Source organism: Apodemus sylvaticus, chromosome 9 (genome assembly GCF_947179515.1).
Source record: "Apodemus sylvaticus chromosome 9, mApoSyl1.1, whole genome shotgun sequence".
Lineage (NCBI taxonomy): Eukaryota > Metazoa > Chordata > Mammalia > Rodentia > Muridae > Apodemus > Apodemus sylvaticus.
In genome coordinates, this window is record NC_067480.1 from 35,873,365 (window position 1) to 35,889,221 (window position 15,857).

General features: G+C 41.4%; 1 pseudogene; it reads right to left on the reverse strand.

Annotated features, from left to right (window-relative positions):
- Positions 1–8,263: 8,263 nt before the first annotated feature.
- LOC127692843 (mitochondrial fission regulator 2-like) lies at positions 8,264–11,209 on the reverse strand (annotated as a pseudogene).
- Positions 11,210–15,857: the final 4,648 nt, after the last annotated feature.

Genomic DNA, 15,857 nt, shown 5'->3' on the forward strand with positions numbered 1-15,857 from the left:
CCACTCCTTTTCAGAAGATGTGGCTCTGCCACTAACATTGGGACATGTGGCTTTATGTAGGTCTGTGCTTCAGATTCCCATCAGTGCACAGCGTAAGGACATCTCTTTTATCATGTCTGCCCAGACTCATCCTTTCCAAAGTGTATACTCATGGGCTTTTTAGAACTTACAATGTCTTTATTTTTAAATGTTTAATGATAAGACTTTAACTCTGAGATCTTGTTTTGTTTTCCTCATTTGAGATCTTTGACATTCAGGACAGTTATTAAAAAATTGAATAAGACTCTCTCATTAAAAAAAAAAACTTGCAAATAAAAAAAAATCATGCAGTGATATTATCAGACCCAAAGTTTATATACATCTCAAAATTTGTTTTTAAATTACATCCATCTGTCTGTCTGTGTGCCTGGGGAAGTCAGAGGACAATCTGAGAGAGAGCTGACACTCTTCCTTCTACTGTGTGACTCCTAGAAATTGAACTCAGGTGGTAAGACTTGGCACAAATTCTCTTACCTACTGAGCCATCTCACCAGGCCTCTTTTAGTTTTCGTTTTTTGGGTTTGTGTGTGTGCGTGTTTTGTTTTTTAAGACAGGAGTTCATGTATCTCAGGCTGGCCTTAAACTTACTGTGTAGTCAAAACTGGCTTCAGGTACATCATTCTATCTGCATCCTAAATACTGGACCATCACTTCTGGCTTTTCCCACCAAAGTTTTTATAGTTCCTTATTTTGTCTCTCTACTTAGCAATCCACTCTGGCTTGCAATAAAGGAAAAAAAAAACATCTGTTTTACAGTTCTAAAGGTTATATATACCAATATTTATTTTTTCTCTGCTCATGAAGGATCTGTCAGTTCATAGAGTTATTACTGTAAAAAAGTACATGACAGACGAAAGTCAACTGATGCAGAATATAAGATACTAGAACATGACAACATAAATTATAAGCCATGTCCCAGCAGCCTGATTTTGTAGATAAAGTTTTATTGTAACACATCTATGCCCCTTTGTTTCAGTGCTATTTATGTAAATATTCAGCTGAGTGCATGGGTGCTTCTGTTTTCTGTGGATGCAGTATAGACACACCCAAAAGGAGACCAGCTCTCCTAATTTTCTTCTTTGCTGAGAAAATATGCCATCCCTAGGGCTTCAGTTTTCAAAGGACAAACTTTATCGTAAACCTTGAGCTTGAGTTGTGTTTAAATGAAATTTCAGTTCATTCAGGCGGAGAAGCCCTTGAGGGGCACGAAGTGCAACTGGAAATTAAGCACTGGACAGCCAATAAGGATGCTGCTTTACCGGATACGGAAGGGCCAAGGCTGGGACTCCACAATGAAACCCACGTGTAGTATTTCACAGCCGTTAAACATCAAAGCCCCCTGCTCTTCCACACCTTGTTGAAGGGGCAAGAAAAACATAACCACAGAACAGGCCCTCGGGTAATAAGGACAGCCTGCCAGGTGACATTAGATCTGGGGGAGGCATATGATTTTTTTTTTATACTAAACCCCAGGATAGCTTAAAAAAAAATCATCTCAGAGGAAGGCCTGATCTGGAGAATATTGACAAAAGAGTTGTGACATTCAGAGGCTACTAAGAGCAGAAAAGTATTCAGAATTTCCAGTTGAGTGGATTAGTGGAAAAACTAGCAAGGAAAAACAATATAGGTGGTGTCCAGTTTTTATTTGGGAAAGTAAATGTCTTACACTGATTTGCTATCTATTTTCACGGCCTTTAAGACCTTTCCTGGTTGTTGTAGGTGGCTAAATCTGCAGCCCTGTTCCTCTAATGTTTCTGTGCTCCCCTGGCTTGTTTATGGAGTCTGTACATTAATCCTGGGTGGAGCTGTCCTGGAAGGTACACTATCCAATGCTAATTCCTTGTAGTATGACCTTTGAGGCAGGACTTGCCTCTGGTTGCCTTGGGGCACTGGAGTGGTTAGTGTCAGTGCCTGGACTCTGGCAACCCTAACGAGCCTGGTGTGTTAAACAAGTCGTAGAGTAAAGCAGAAAAAGGAGATTTACTTGATGTCCTCCTATTAGGAAGAGGAACAAAACGGTCCAGTCCTCTCTCCACCATGTCCGTCTTCAGCATCCTGAAATGAGCTTCAGCTCCAAATATAGAACAAGACGTATGGATACCTAAGCAGTCCTGGTCAAGGTGTGGTCCTTTGAAACCATTGTGTCGGTTCGAGGCTATCGGGTGAGGAGTCTGACAAGTTGTCAGAACTGTACATAATCTCTTCTTGGAGACAAGCTTCCCTCTCTGGTTGCTATGAGGCCCCAGCATTTTCCTTCCCCTAGCATAGGACTCTAGGGGAAATTCCAATTCCTTGAGGACACTTGTCTTAATAGTCTGATAGTAGGAGACACAAGTGTCCCGTTAGAATATCTCCATTCCTGTCTCCAGTTGGAGACATTGCTGTTTATAGGAGAGGGACAGTCAGTGCATGCACCAGGCATAGCTGTGCCAGGCTAGGATCCCAGACCAACTCTGCACTGTACCAGGAACATTTCTGTTCTTTCCCCATGTTCTTCTTAGATCCTGGTGTTTGTTATATGGCTATTCTTGTGGTGAGTTCATTCCTAGGGTTACTCTGGTTTTTCCTATAGTCCAGCCGCTATCAGGATCTATTATTATTATTATTATTATTATTAATTATTATTTTGAGGCATGGTCTCTCTAGCTAGTCCTGGCTATGAAGACCAGGCTGGCCTTCAACTCACAGAGATCTGCCTGCTTCTGCTTCCTCAGTGCTAGGATCAGAGGTGAGTACCACCATACCTTCAGTCAAATTCTTAATGTAAAATAAATAATAAAATTAAATAAAGGAATTCCTTATGGGAATGAAGCAGGACTCCTTTGCACTTGTGTCAACTAGAAGTAATTAGATCCACAGACGGGGAGATCCAATTGGCCCTACTATTATCCTAAAGTGAGCTTCAAATGCCAACGGGTTCTTTGAAGAAGGTGTTGCGTTTTAGCCCCATAGCTTCGTCCCTGAAGAATAACTGAAGTAATGATAATGTAGATGAATTATACAAAATAGAGGCAGGAAAACCCTATTTTCGAAGTTCGTACGTGAATGTTCACAAATATCAAAACTGAGGACAATTCAGAAATGTAGTCCCAGAAAAGTCTTGGCGTTCTAAAAATACCAATTTCTTCCATGTTCCTCGATAACTCAGGCAGGAATCTATGAAAGAGAAATTTTAATATTAAAAAGATTACATGGTAGAACTATCTAAATGCTAGCCACAATTCTATACCTGAATATGTTTGCTAGAAACTTGCAGAGTCAGTCCTATAAGATGAACCTAACTCTTTCAGTCAGTTTTTAGTTGGCTGTAAGTGGTATTCTCCAGAATTCCTTTAATGTTTACACCAACAGCAGAGTATCTTAAATGGAAGTCCAATATCACATATATCACATATTTAAATAAACACTTAGCTCTAAAAAACAAATACCTCCAACAACTACATTCGTCATTTCAACTGATTGGAGCTCTATAAAGACACAGTAAGCACTCACCCATATAGAAAGATTGCCTAGGAAAAAATGAAACAAAACAAGACAAAATGACATTTTCTGGAGAACCATCTTCTAGGATGAAGATGGAGGATCTGGATGTGCCAAAGGTTCCGCTCCTGGCTGGTTTACACCATAATCTGTTTGATCATTTGTTTCCTTTTGTTTGCTTTGTTTATAAGCCAGTTACTTATTTATTTTTCTTTTATCTTTTTTAAAGGCAGAGACACTGAGATTAAAGAGGCCAACTTGTGTGTGTGTGTGTGTGTGTGTGTGTTTTGATGTTTTTTTTTTGCTCCCCCCGCCCTTGTTGAAAGAAAACTGTGGATTTAAGATCTGTTGACCACAGACTCAGAACCATTTCCTGAAAGTTCATCTGCTCTAGTGGGTGTCTATATACACACAGGGTTGCAGAAATTAAATCTTCGGATATCTGCAGAGCCTGATATTAAACAGTGGGGGAAGACACACAAAACACGCCTGCTCTTTATCAATCTTCAAGAGATTTTTGTATTGGTTACTTTTCTCATTCCCATGATAAAATATTCAACAAAGCAACTTAAAGAAAGGAGGCTTATTTTGGCTCTCAAGATGAGGGCACACAGTCCACCATGTCAAGGGAGTCACAGTGGTTAGAGCCTGAGCTACCTGTCTCATTACAACCATAAGCAGGAGTCAGAGATGTGTATTGTGTATTGATGCTCAGCCCACTGTCTTCTTTTATATTGAGCCCAGGATCCCAGCCCATGGAATGGTTTCACCCAGATCTAGGAGAGCCTTTCCATTTCAATTAACCTAATCTTAGAAATCCCCTACAGATGAGCCTAAAGATATATGTCCCTTGATGATTCCAGATCCTGTTGATAATCAATATTAACTATCACAATTATTAATTTGGTAAACAACAAAGTGATCAGTCTCTCATCAAAAATGTGCATAATCACAATAGTGCCTAATTTTTCAGTATTTATTTCATGGACTTCTCATCTACCAAAGAATGGTTTTTCAGGTAGCCAGTCTGGCGATGCTGTTTTGGCTCAGTATCTTATTCTTCATGGCATTGACTCTGCTCCTCATTTCCAGTGCATCCTCTTCCTCTTGCTTTTCTGTCTCCCTGGTTGCCACAGCTTACCTCTCCCCCATTTTGCCTCGTTTGTCACTCTTCCACAGCTCTGTGTCTGAAACTAGGTCATGAGCCCGTCAAGATGTCAGCTTCCAATTTAGTTCTCAAGTCTCTGTCTTTAAGCAACTTTGTACTTGGAGGACAATTTGCTCTTCCCTGTGGTTAGATGGAACAATTTGAATGCTCTTTATATCGTACATGAGTTTTTCTTTGTACGTATCTGCTTAAATGGTTTAGTATAAGCTGTTCTGCGTCCGCATTCACACATGACAGGATTCAGGTTAGCTTCAGAACCTTAAGGTCTTCATAAATTGAAAAAAAAAATGGGGAGACTAGTAGGGGAAGCACCTTGCAAAAGGAATATGTAGTTAATTTTTGTCACTACATTTAGAAAATAGTTCCAGACACCAAACACAGCCGAATTCTTACAAATGTAATTATGGCTATGCCTCACTGAGGGAAAGTTTTAAATATTAAAAATAAAATGAGCCACAGAAAACTCAAATACCCTCCCCTAGGAACAAATAGTAAAATCTGGTATTCATTAAAATACTTGAACGCTAATGGAAGAGAAAAATGTAAGCCCTGTGTGTCTATTTCTCTGGACCAAGACAGTGTGGTTTCTCAGTTTTCTCAAGTCCTGGCCAACTTAGGATCTGGTGAGACTCTTTGGAGACAGGAAATGTGAGGTTGATGTAAAATACAAGTGAGCAAACTGGTTTGGGGCTGCCTTATGCTGTATTTTGTCTTGGACTTCCTGTGGAGAAGCATTTTCTGACATAAGACATGCACTCTTCTCCTTCCAAACCTCTGTAACTGCAGACATGGAGAAAGGGGTCTTGAAGAAGCAAAACATTGAGAGTTTTCAAGATAAGGACAGTGAAGAAATGGTGAAAGTTAAGAGCACCATGAAAGACGATGACCTCCTTCTGATCTCTGGACCCCTATTTACCTATCTTCATGTAGCCATCTTCAGGTAGACCAGTTGGCAGAGCAGGACTGGCCTCAGGATTTCTTCATTTCATTTGGCCATATTATTAACATTGTACCCATCAGAATTGTTCCAGTAGTAGAACCTCACTCCCTTTATCATTAATTTTATTTTCATTAGTTTTCATTCAACTCCAGAAAGGTAAAAAAAAGAAATGATTAGCTACCAATGCTTCAGAGAATAATTAGTTGACTTCTATTGCCTTTCCCACAGTTCCTCATTAGTACCACTATTCAAAGGAAATGAAATGTCTTGTTGCTGAAGGAGATGGCATTTCTTGATGAGAACTTGGGGCAGATGGAGTGGGAAGGGGCAAAGGAAATTTAGGAGTAACAGAATCCGAGGCTGGAGGTAGATTGCTGGTTCTGCTGAGCCGAGATGTGGAAATAAAGCAAAAAGACAGGTGGGAGGCTGTCAGAGTTAATACTGGATTGTTTCACATTTGCCCCTGGTCATGAAAGACAGGAAAGCTCTGGGCCCTGTGGCGTCCAGGAAAAGAACTGCAGCAGCTATAGGAGAGGCAGGCGGCAGCCAGCTTTCTGACTTCTCAATTAGGTAAAAGGCAATGATAACTTCATTATGTGTTTGCGGAAATATTTCATGCCAGTTCTCTGCTTTTTTCAACTCATGCATGAATGTGACAGAGTCCCGGCACATAGTGTGTACTAAATAAGTGTCAGCCATCTTTAGCACAAGTATGCATTTTATAAAAGACATAAGTGACATTGTGAATGAAATTCAACTGAGTCACTTTTTAAGTAGGTAACATAGAAAGACAACAGTCAAGCCTCACTTTGTTTTTAGAAACACAAAAACTGTAGGTTGTTAATGTAAAACACTTGGTCAAAAGGGAGTCATCTTGTACTTATATTTTCCATTACTCTCCTTTATTTTTTACTAAATACATAATAGTTATAGTTCAATGTCAGAAAATAGGGTCATATATCACTTTTAATGGCTGAAAATCATTCTAAGCTGTAAAGTCACATATCTTAGCAGTCAATTATTGCTACGTCTTTAGGCGATTTCTAGTTTTATTTTAAAATTACTATTTTGTGAGCTGGAGCCATAGTTTGGCAGGTAACATGTTTATTACAACAAGCTCACTGATCAGAGTTTGATCCCCAGACCACACATTAAAATCTGAATGTTGTGGCACAAATTTGTTTCTGAGAACTCCTACAGCAAGATAGGAGGCGTAGATAAGAGAATCATCTGGAAGCCCCAGGGCCAGCCAGCTAGCGGGGAACATTGTGCAATTGCAGAAACAACAGAGGAGATCCTACCTCAAAACAAGGTAAAAGGTGAGAACCGACTCCTCAAAGTTATCGTCTCACTGCCACAGATAAACTGGTACACACATGTCTACACGTAACACACATATATTTCTACACACAAAATAAATACATACTATCATATTCAATGCTGTCATAAGGTTCTGGTTGGCTATATTTTGTCCTAAAATCTTAGCAATGGAAAAGAACTTTCTGAACACTGTACCAAAGATCAAATTAAAAAAAATTAATAAATTCTACTAGATAGAAAATCATGGCAGAGAGAGAGAGAGAGCGAGAGAGAGAGAGAGAGAGAGAGAGAGAGAGAGAGAGAGAGAGAGAGAGAGAGAAAGAAAGAAAGAAAGAAACCCAATCTTATCTGGAATTTTTAAGGATGAGTGATACTGTTTGCTATGTACACAGAAATGTTACCCTACCCTTTAACTATAAAGGGCACTCAAAATTAATTTTAAATGATAATATTTTAATGTAAATGCAGAGATGGACTTGACACAGGCAGGCCATACAATATGCAAAGTATGTTCTTTGTGGCACAAAGAACAGGTTTGTGTTATAATCATGTATGATTCTTAGGATCACTAAGGGAATGAGGGAATGAGGGTGGTCTTAACACATTCCTTTCTTTCCTCATAGTTTCTGTACATTTGCATCTAGTGTCTCCTTTAACATGAACATTCAATGTTACTCCCCAGAATGTATGCTGAATCTTTTCTTTGTATTGCTTTTCAGGCTTATATACTCTTGGGTCTTTCTACTTCATTCCTTGACAAATATCTAAAACCTCATGTATCCAAATAACTCTTAGTCTTTCCTCTCAGCTCTGGTCTATTTCTCAGGCTTTGATGAGCTCAGAGTCCATATCTTTTTTTTTCCCCCAAAAGATCCATTTATTATAAAATCTACTTAAAAAAATATAGGGTGCAAACATAATAGATAACAAAGGGACCATGCCAGTCATCTGTGTGCTCAATGTCAGTGCACATGAAACTTATCCAGGGACCACGCCAGCCGTATATGCGCAAAGCCAGTGATTGGAACTCATCAAGGGTCTGCTTCGATGTGTAGTACAAAGTTCAACCCTACATGACTAAAATTCTGACTTTTCTTTTCCTTCAGTTTCTCAGGTGATCCTGTGTTTTCATAGCTGTGACTATCTGAATGAAAAACATTCATCATCTTCTGCTCACTGAAAATCTACAAGCTGTTGAAGGCCAAACAAACAGCAACTCACAAGACTGAAAGGGGCCTCAATAGGAAGCCATAATTTTAGGAAACTCACTAAACCATGCATTTCATTTTCAGTAGCAGTCACAGAAAGTGGGGGAATCTATACAGCCAACTCTCTTCAGTAGGCAGTTAAATGCCACATCTTCCAAAAGCAGGGACAGCATTCTCAAGTGTCTTCCTCAGGCTGGGTGGAGACAGGTCCCAGAGTAGAGCTTGATCACCCTGACAGACGTGGTAATTCTCTGACAGGCAGGGAAGGACACCACACATCTGGATCCGTCCTTCCCAGTGTGAGCACAGCTCTTGCTTCTGATACCCTGGATAATACCCTGCATTTGTATTATCAGTCCTTCCCTTAGGTCGCTGATTTTCTGTTGGAGAAATGTAACATCAAAACCTTGAAGCTTCAGGACTAGAAAACGGAGAACACTCCCAGGACCTATTTTCTTCGTCAAAGGAATCATCTTGAAATGCAAACTTCTGCCTCAGTGCCTTAGATATTAAAGACACCGGATCCCATTCTGAGCTCTGTCTTTTCCTCTTCTGAATGGGTCTGCCACCTGGTGACCTTTCCACAGGCCGAAGTTTGACCTTCTTCATGTCCTTTAGAACATCCAGCATGTTTGGGACATCACTAACTCTCTGTCTTTTTGAATGATGGCTGTCATCGGCCTTATCACCAGAGAGCTGCCTTTTCATTTCAGTAGCCGGAATCTCTCTGTCACGTGTATTAGCAGATCCGGGTTGCATGGGAAGAGAACTTGGGGGCTGCAGAGAAAACTCAGGAGGAAGAGATGGGGGAGGGGGAGGAAGAGATTGGGGGGGGGGGAGGAGGAGGAGGGAGCACCACACCCGGAACGTGCTCTGGTTCCACACTCAGCCTGGGGGTCACTGATGATGGCCTCCACTTGCTCATCACTCAAGTCGATGAAGCCAGTCCCTCTGCTCTCTCTGAGGTCCTGCATTGCCACAATCGCAGCGATCTGAGACCGGAGAAGAGTCAGCTCATCTTCGAGGGCAGCTATCTTCTTAATTGCAGCTTCACTTACAGGCAGATCATCTGACTCTGTTTTGTTCTGTCTTAGAGCAGGTGATGACCGATCCCAAATTAGTTTTGAAGGATGAAAAGGAGCAATTTTCCCTTCTGCCTTCTTTTTCCATAGGCTGTGTCGAAAGCGGAGACAACTGGCTTCTTCTTCATTTGCAACAGACAAAACATCAGCAAAAGATGGAACCGTAAATTCATTATCATCAGACTCCTTAGAGTTCCTGTGCGGGATCAACTCAAAACGAGGTCTTCGGCAAGACCCTAAAGGCAGCGTTCTCCCAATAATACGAACAATGCTCCGAGCTGACCCATAGCCTTTATTTTGACAAGTCAGCAAATCCGTCCAGCTACATTGCACTGCGCCAGGCGGCCGGGGAAGCTCTAAGGACACGATGGTCGGCCGCGGAAGAGCTACTTCCCGGAACCCCAGAATCCATATCTTAGAGTAGAATTATCCTCATACCATCCTGTATTTCTGCCCACAGCTAGTACCCCCACTGCCATCAGCACCATCTCCAAATATCCCCTCAATTTATTTTTCCCCATTCATGGAGACTGTATTAGTTCAAGTTGCCTTTTACTCATTCCTAAACTACAGGGAGAGTGTCCTGTTTGGTACTCCCAACTCCTCTTTGGCCACTGGCAGTGAGAATAATACTTCCAAAATGTAAATAAATCATGCTTTCAGCTTGTTTGTCACTTGAAACTCTCCAATGGCTTTTCATTACTCTTTATTAAATTCAAACATTTGGTGCCTGGAGGAGCCCATGGCAAGCACTAATAAATATGCATTGAGAAGATTGTTATCAAGCCTTTGGTGGTACACCACTGCCGTCTACAAGAACTTCTCCTTGAGGTTGTTCTCAGCTCCATTTCTTTCCCTCTTTCCCCCTCCTCTTCCATCTTTTCCCAGAATCCTGAAGAATGCTATGTCCTTGCTGGGTCAGGATATGCACTCCTGTTCTTCTGATTCATTGGTGAACTCCTAACATCACTGCTTGCAGGGCTCAGGATGCAGTAGACAGCTTTTTCTTCCTCTTTGTGACCCTCCCTCCCTTGCAATCTTCTAAAGAAGATTGACCCTGTGATTTTCACCCTGTGGACTTTATTCGTGTGCCTTATTTCCCCCAAAATAGCTTATATTATTATTTACATTACTTAGTGGAGTCTACATTTCCAAATTTGGTTATGAAATATTTTGGTCACAAGACAGTGAAGCAACTGTGGTGGTATATGGATCATGGTTGTACTATTCTAGTTTCTTAATGGCTGAGACATCCCCCCCCCAGCCTCTCTTCTAGTTTCTTATACTAGTTCAAATCATAAGCCATAAAAGAAAGAGAAAAGGACAAATATGCCAGTTGGCTACTAGAATCAATTAGTCACTCTTTCTATGCTAGATACTTAGACTTGAAAGAGATAGGGGTAAATCTGTGTGATTACAACACCTGATGTTTGATACACTGAGACCTCATGACAATGGTGCCTCATTCAGATTCCAGAAAAGCAGGGTTCAGAGAGGTTACTCAAGTACCAGAGTTTAGATCCCAAACTTGGTCCATCTGACCACATAACCACTCCCTGTCCCCATTTGACTGTGTAGCATTACACTATTAGTAGAGGATCCTTAGTCTTTCTGGGTCTGAACTTGGAGCAGGATTTACTATTACTCTTCCAGACTTCTGAATTGGATGGAGATGTAAACATAGACATTTGGGGGGAAGAGAAAGAATAAAAGGAGACCACTCTCCCTCTCTTCCCATTTTCTCTTTCTCTCTCTAGAAATTGTCCATAGTTAAGATGATTCCCCCCTCCACTCAAGTTTCCCAGTTGGCTTCACAGATAGAGAGATAATCATGAATATGAAGTGTCTCTGTACATATAATAAGCCCCAGAGTCACCCTGTCCATCACGACCCAGGACGGCTGATGGCTGCTTGGCAGACCTCCACTCTGTGCTTCCCCTTCGTTCATTGTTCCTATCTGCTCACTGTGCATGGTGACTCTCCCAGAGGGAAGCTGGCTTTTAGTAGCATCCAGATCATTTACTCTCCTAATCCACTTTCAAGCAAGGTGATGTGCCTAGACCTGGGATTTGGGATCTCCTGCCTGGCCCTGGAGTGCACCGCACTGGTGGAGCTTGGCCAGTACTCCACATACAGCAGACTTCCTCGAAGTTCCCAGAGGCCACTGTTGGCCTGCTCATCTTTCATCTGAGTGCTCCTACCATTGGCTAATCTCAAAGATGTTTCAGAGACCTTGGAAAGAACAAATACGGTCCTCCCTCCTTGGCCCTCCAGTGCTGTGGTGTGCCTTCAGTGAGGCTCATTTATTTCCCTCTGTCAAGCTCTCAAGGGAAAGACGTGTCTCCCCGTGTTCTTTCTCATCCTGCTTCCTATGTTTCTGGCTCAAACCCTGGTCAGTTTTTGAAATGATAATAAGCAGATGGCTTTCTCCCCTGGTTTGTCATTTCTAACCCGGTGAATGTTTCCGCTCTTGATTTATCATAGCAGGAATGTCATGTATGGTAACTACCTAGCATCCCCCTGCCTGCCTCCTCTGTCTATTGATAGATAGATGAACTGTTAAACATAGGCTAGCCTGGATTTATTCTTCACTAGTGACCAGGCAGTTGATAGTACATCAGGATGTCAGTCTGTTGCAGTCCAAGGTGAATTTCTTTTTCTTCCAGGCAGTGACTTGTAAGTTCAGAGGGGTGGGGCAGGGGCAGCCAGGTGGTGTTTTTCTGAAAATAAGCTTTCAGGGGAGAGTCAGGAGCTGTAGGATAGATTGTCACCCTACTGTCATGGGGGCAGGGCTAGTCTGATTGCATTATTTAGGGACACGCTTGCTTCCTGCTTGTTTTCAGAAGAGGAGAACTGAAGGCAGCTGAGTTTGAAAAGCAGTGCATTTTTCCTAATGATCTAATGTAGCCGAGCTTCATTTTTACCTACTATTCTGTGTCCAGTTGAACCATTCACAGTGCCAGCCCAGGGGTTGGCAGAATAGCCAGCCAGGCTCTGTAGCTATGGAGTCTGGCAGCATACATAAGAAGGATGAGCTAGATGCCAGCCCAGCTCTGGGTTTTGACTAGTACTCACCAGGAAGAAGAGGTTTTCAGGAGCTCTGCAGAGAAGCATGGGAAATAATTTTGTAATGTCTAATGTTTAACTTCTTAGCTGTTACAGTTTTATTTATTTATTTATTTATTTATTTATTTATTTATTTATTTATTTGATTGCTAGCCAGACCTGCCAGTATATAGCCATTCCTCAACTGATAGGTTAACTAAAGTCTAAAGGGAGTTCAGACCTTCCAAATTCAAACATGATTCACAAAGGAGAAACATTTCCAGCCACATATGGTTAGTATTTTTGTGGGAGGTGATGTACAGTGCTTGGGGATGGTTGTAGGGGGAAAAAGTAACTTTCGTAAATAGAGGTTGAATGAATGACTTTTACCCAACAGTCTGGAATCTAAAATGTTCCAATTTTTGTGCAAAAAAGCAAGAGCTGCCACAACGGAATGTTCCATACTACGATGTGCTGATTCAGCATATAGTTGTTTAAAACATTACATACAGTTAACTTCAGGTGACATAGAAAACACGTGTATGACATACATACATGCATGTATACATGCATATGTGTATATATGTAAATATTCTAAAACTAAGCAACAATAAATCTCTGGCATTGTTATGAGCCCACGCCTTTTGGGTAAAGTACGTGTAATCTTCAGAGTTGATCTGGGCACTGTAAGGTCTGGCACAGAGACCCTTTTCTCACAGGCTGCTGAGTTCCATCAACTTACAATCTTAACAATCAGTTTTGATTCCTGGATGTCATTAAACACACTGACTCTACAAGTGAAAGAAGAAGTAATATTCTGGTAATACCTCTCCTTCTCTCACCGCATGGCTCTAACCATGATCATGGTTATACTTTGGTACCTTAGACAGCAGGCTTCGCTCCAGCTTATCTTGAAATGTGTTTGTAGCACAGTGTGCTTTGTGGAGTGAAGTTATGTGTCATGCCCAGTGTCACTGATATGCAGATGGTAGGCCAACAATTTCAGGCAGGATGAGGAAATAAAGCAGTGGTTCTCAACCTTCCTAACACTGAGCCCCTTTAATAATGCAGTTCTTCATGTTGTGGTAACACCCCACCCCCAACCATAAAACTATTTTCATTGCTACTTTATAACTGTAATTTTGCTACTGATAGGTATTGCATGTAGGATATCTGATATGTAACCCTTGCGAAATAGTCATTTCACTCCCTAAGGGGTCACAACCTATAGGTTCAGAGCCACTGAAGTAAAGGAATAAAATAGGAGCTGAGCTTTCTTTCCTGCCTACCCTTCTTACCCTCAACCCTTGAACTTTGAAGTCACCTACCGAAAACCTCTAGAGTCCAGACAGAGCATGGGCACTGTGTCTCCAGAAGGAAGGCTTCTGGAGATCCAAACACTGCCAGTCCTCTCATTTCGCTCCTCACAGTGGAACCACAGGCACAAGGAAGCCTCTTGAGTATTTCGCCTTTATGTAAAACTCCTTAGGCAGAGATGCTGGAAAGAACCCAGGTATCCCTCAACAGAAGAGTGGATGCAAAAAATGTGGTATATCTACACAATGGAGTACTATTCAGCCATTAGAAACAATGAATTCATGAAATTCTTAGGCAAATGGATGGAGCTAGAGAACATCATACTAAGTGAGGTAACCCTGACTCAAAAGGTGAATCATGGTATGCACTCACTAATAAGTGGTTATTAACCTAGAAAACTGGAATACCCAAAACATAATCCACACATCAAATGAGGTACAAGAAGAAAGGAAGAGTGGCCCCCTGTTCTGGAAAGAGTCAGTGAAGCAGTATTCGGCAAAACCAGAACAGGGAAGTGGGAAGGGGTGGGTGGGAGGACAGGGGGAGAGAAGGGGGCTTGCGGGACTTTCGGGGAGTGGGGGATTAGAAAAGGGGAAATCATTTGAAATGTAAATAAAAAATATATCGAATAAAAAAAAAAAAACCTCCTTAGGCAGAAGGTCCCTTTGATTTCATTCTGAGTACCATCGGAAGTTCTATAGAATGTGGTTCTCCAAGCAAAACAGCTGCCGCCTTCATGAGATCAGCTGTGCTTGCTTACTTGGAGTCTATCAACCCCGAGTTTACTGACTGTTGACATTCCCTTGTAGAAGAAAGGCCTGGAAGGGTCAGTGAACTTTCTTCACCTGACAGTCAGCTACTCTTCTCAGACATCTCTATCCAATTTTGTTCTAATTGCCAATATCTTGGGGGTCTTTGGGGGAAATGCTAGAATACATAAGCAACTGGAGGTTAATTGAAGGGGAACTCCATCTATAAGACTGTACATAGGGAAGATATCATTAATACTAGCTGAAGGTTTTCTAGTATGGCTGCTCTGAGGTTAGCTGTAGACCTGTATGCAACCTCTTCTTTATGCTCTGTAAGTAGGCCTAATAACTGAACTGGTTCCCTGTATTGAATTATGGTAGAATCCCACTTTTGTTTGTTGTTGAAGGCTTATAAGGAGTGGGTAGACATTGTTTATATCTCTTCAGGGAGGGATTCTTGCAACACTCAAGGAGGTTGATGGCTTTTTGCTTGGTTGCAATCCAAGGTAACCTCTAAACCGAATGAGGAAATGTTTACCTTACTCCGCAGTCCACAGCTTGTCTCTCCTTGCTGCATAAATTTATTATGTTATTTTTAGAATGTTTATTTAGTGCACAGAGCTGACCAAGGAGAAGCTGAGCCTTTTATTAGAATGTATCTGTGTCTTCTATCTCTGGACTTCCCTGTCAGAGGCTAAGAACAGTCCACCAAGCCCCTCCTTCTACTAGAAGATGACTGCTTGGTTAAGAGGAGAGAAAACAATTCCTCTTTATCCTTCCTGAATGTCTTCTACATAGTTGTCCCTTGGTGTATGGGACCTTTGTACCCTGAGACTCTATGGATACCAGTATCCACAGATGCTGAAGTCCTGTATATCAGACTATTTGCCTGTAACTGACGCTCAAGCTCTTGTATGCTTTAAGGCCTAAGTCATTAACAATTCCTAATGCAATGGATGTACTGTGTCCAGAGTTGCCCCTACAATACTGTTTGGGGAACTACATGAGGATGGAAAGTCAATATATTCAGGAAAAAATACATTTAAAAAATAATTTTTGTGACTATAGAACCTGTAAGCTCTACAGATCAACTGTGAATGTTTGTCATGGAAATAAGTTGTTTGTCTTGAAGGGGGGAGGGCTGTGATAATCTGGAGCACCCATCTGGGGCTGTAACGCTCGTGGTGACAATTGTTTCTTTTTTAGAAATTGTTTTAATATAATTATGTATGTGCATACACATGTGCACATATGTACATGTATGTAAACATATATACACAATGAGAACAAGTACTATGGAACACATACAGAGGTCAGGGGACAATTAGCAGAAGTTCATCTTCTCTTGGGGATTGAACTTACACTGTCAGGATTGGCAACAAGCTCCCTTACCTGCTGTTTTAGTCACTGTTCTGTTGTTGTGAAGAGAAACCATGACCATGGCAATTCTCACACAAGAAAGCATTTAACTTGGTGCTTGCTTACAATTTCAGAGGTTTGGTCCATTTA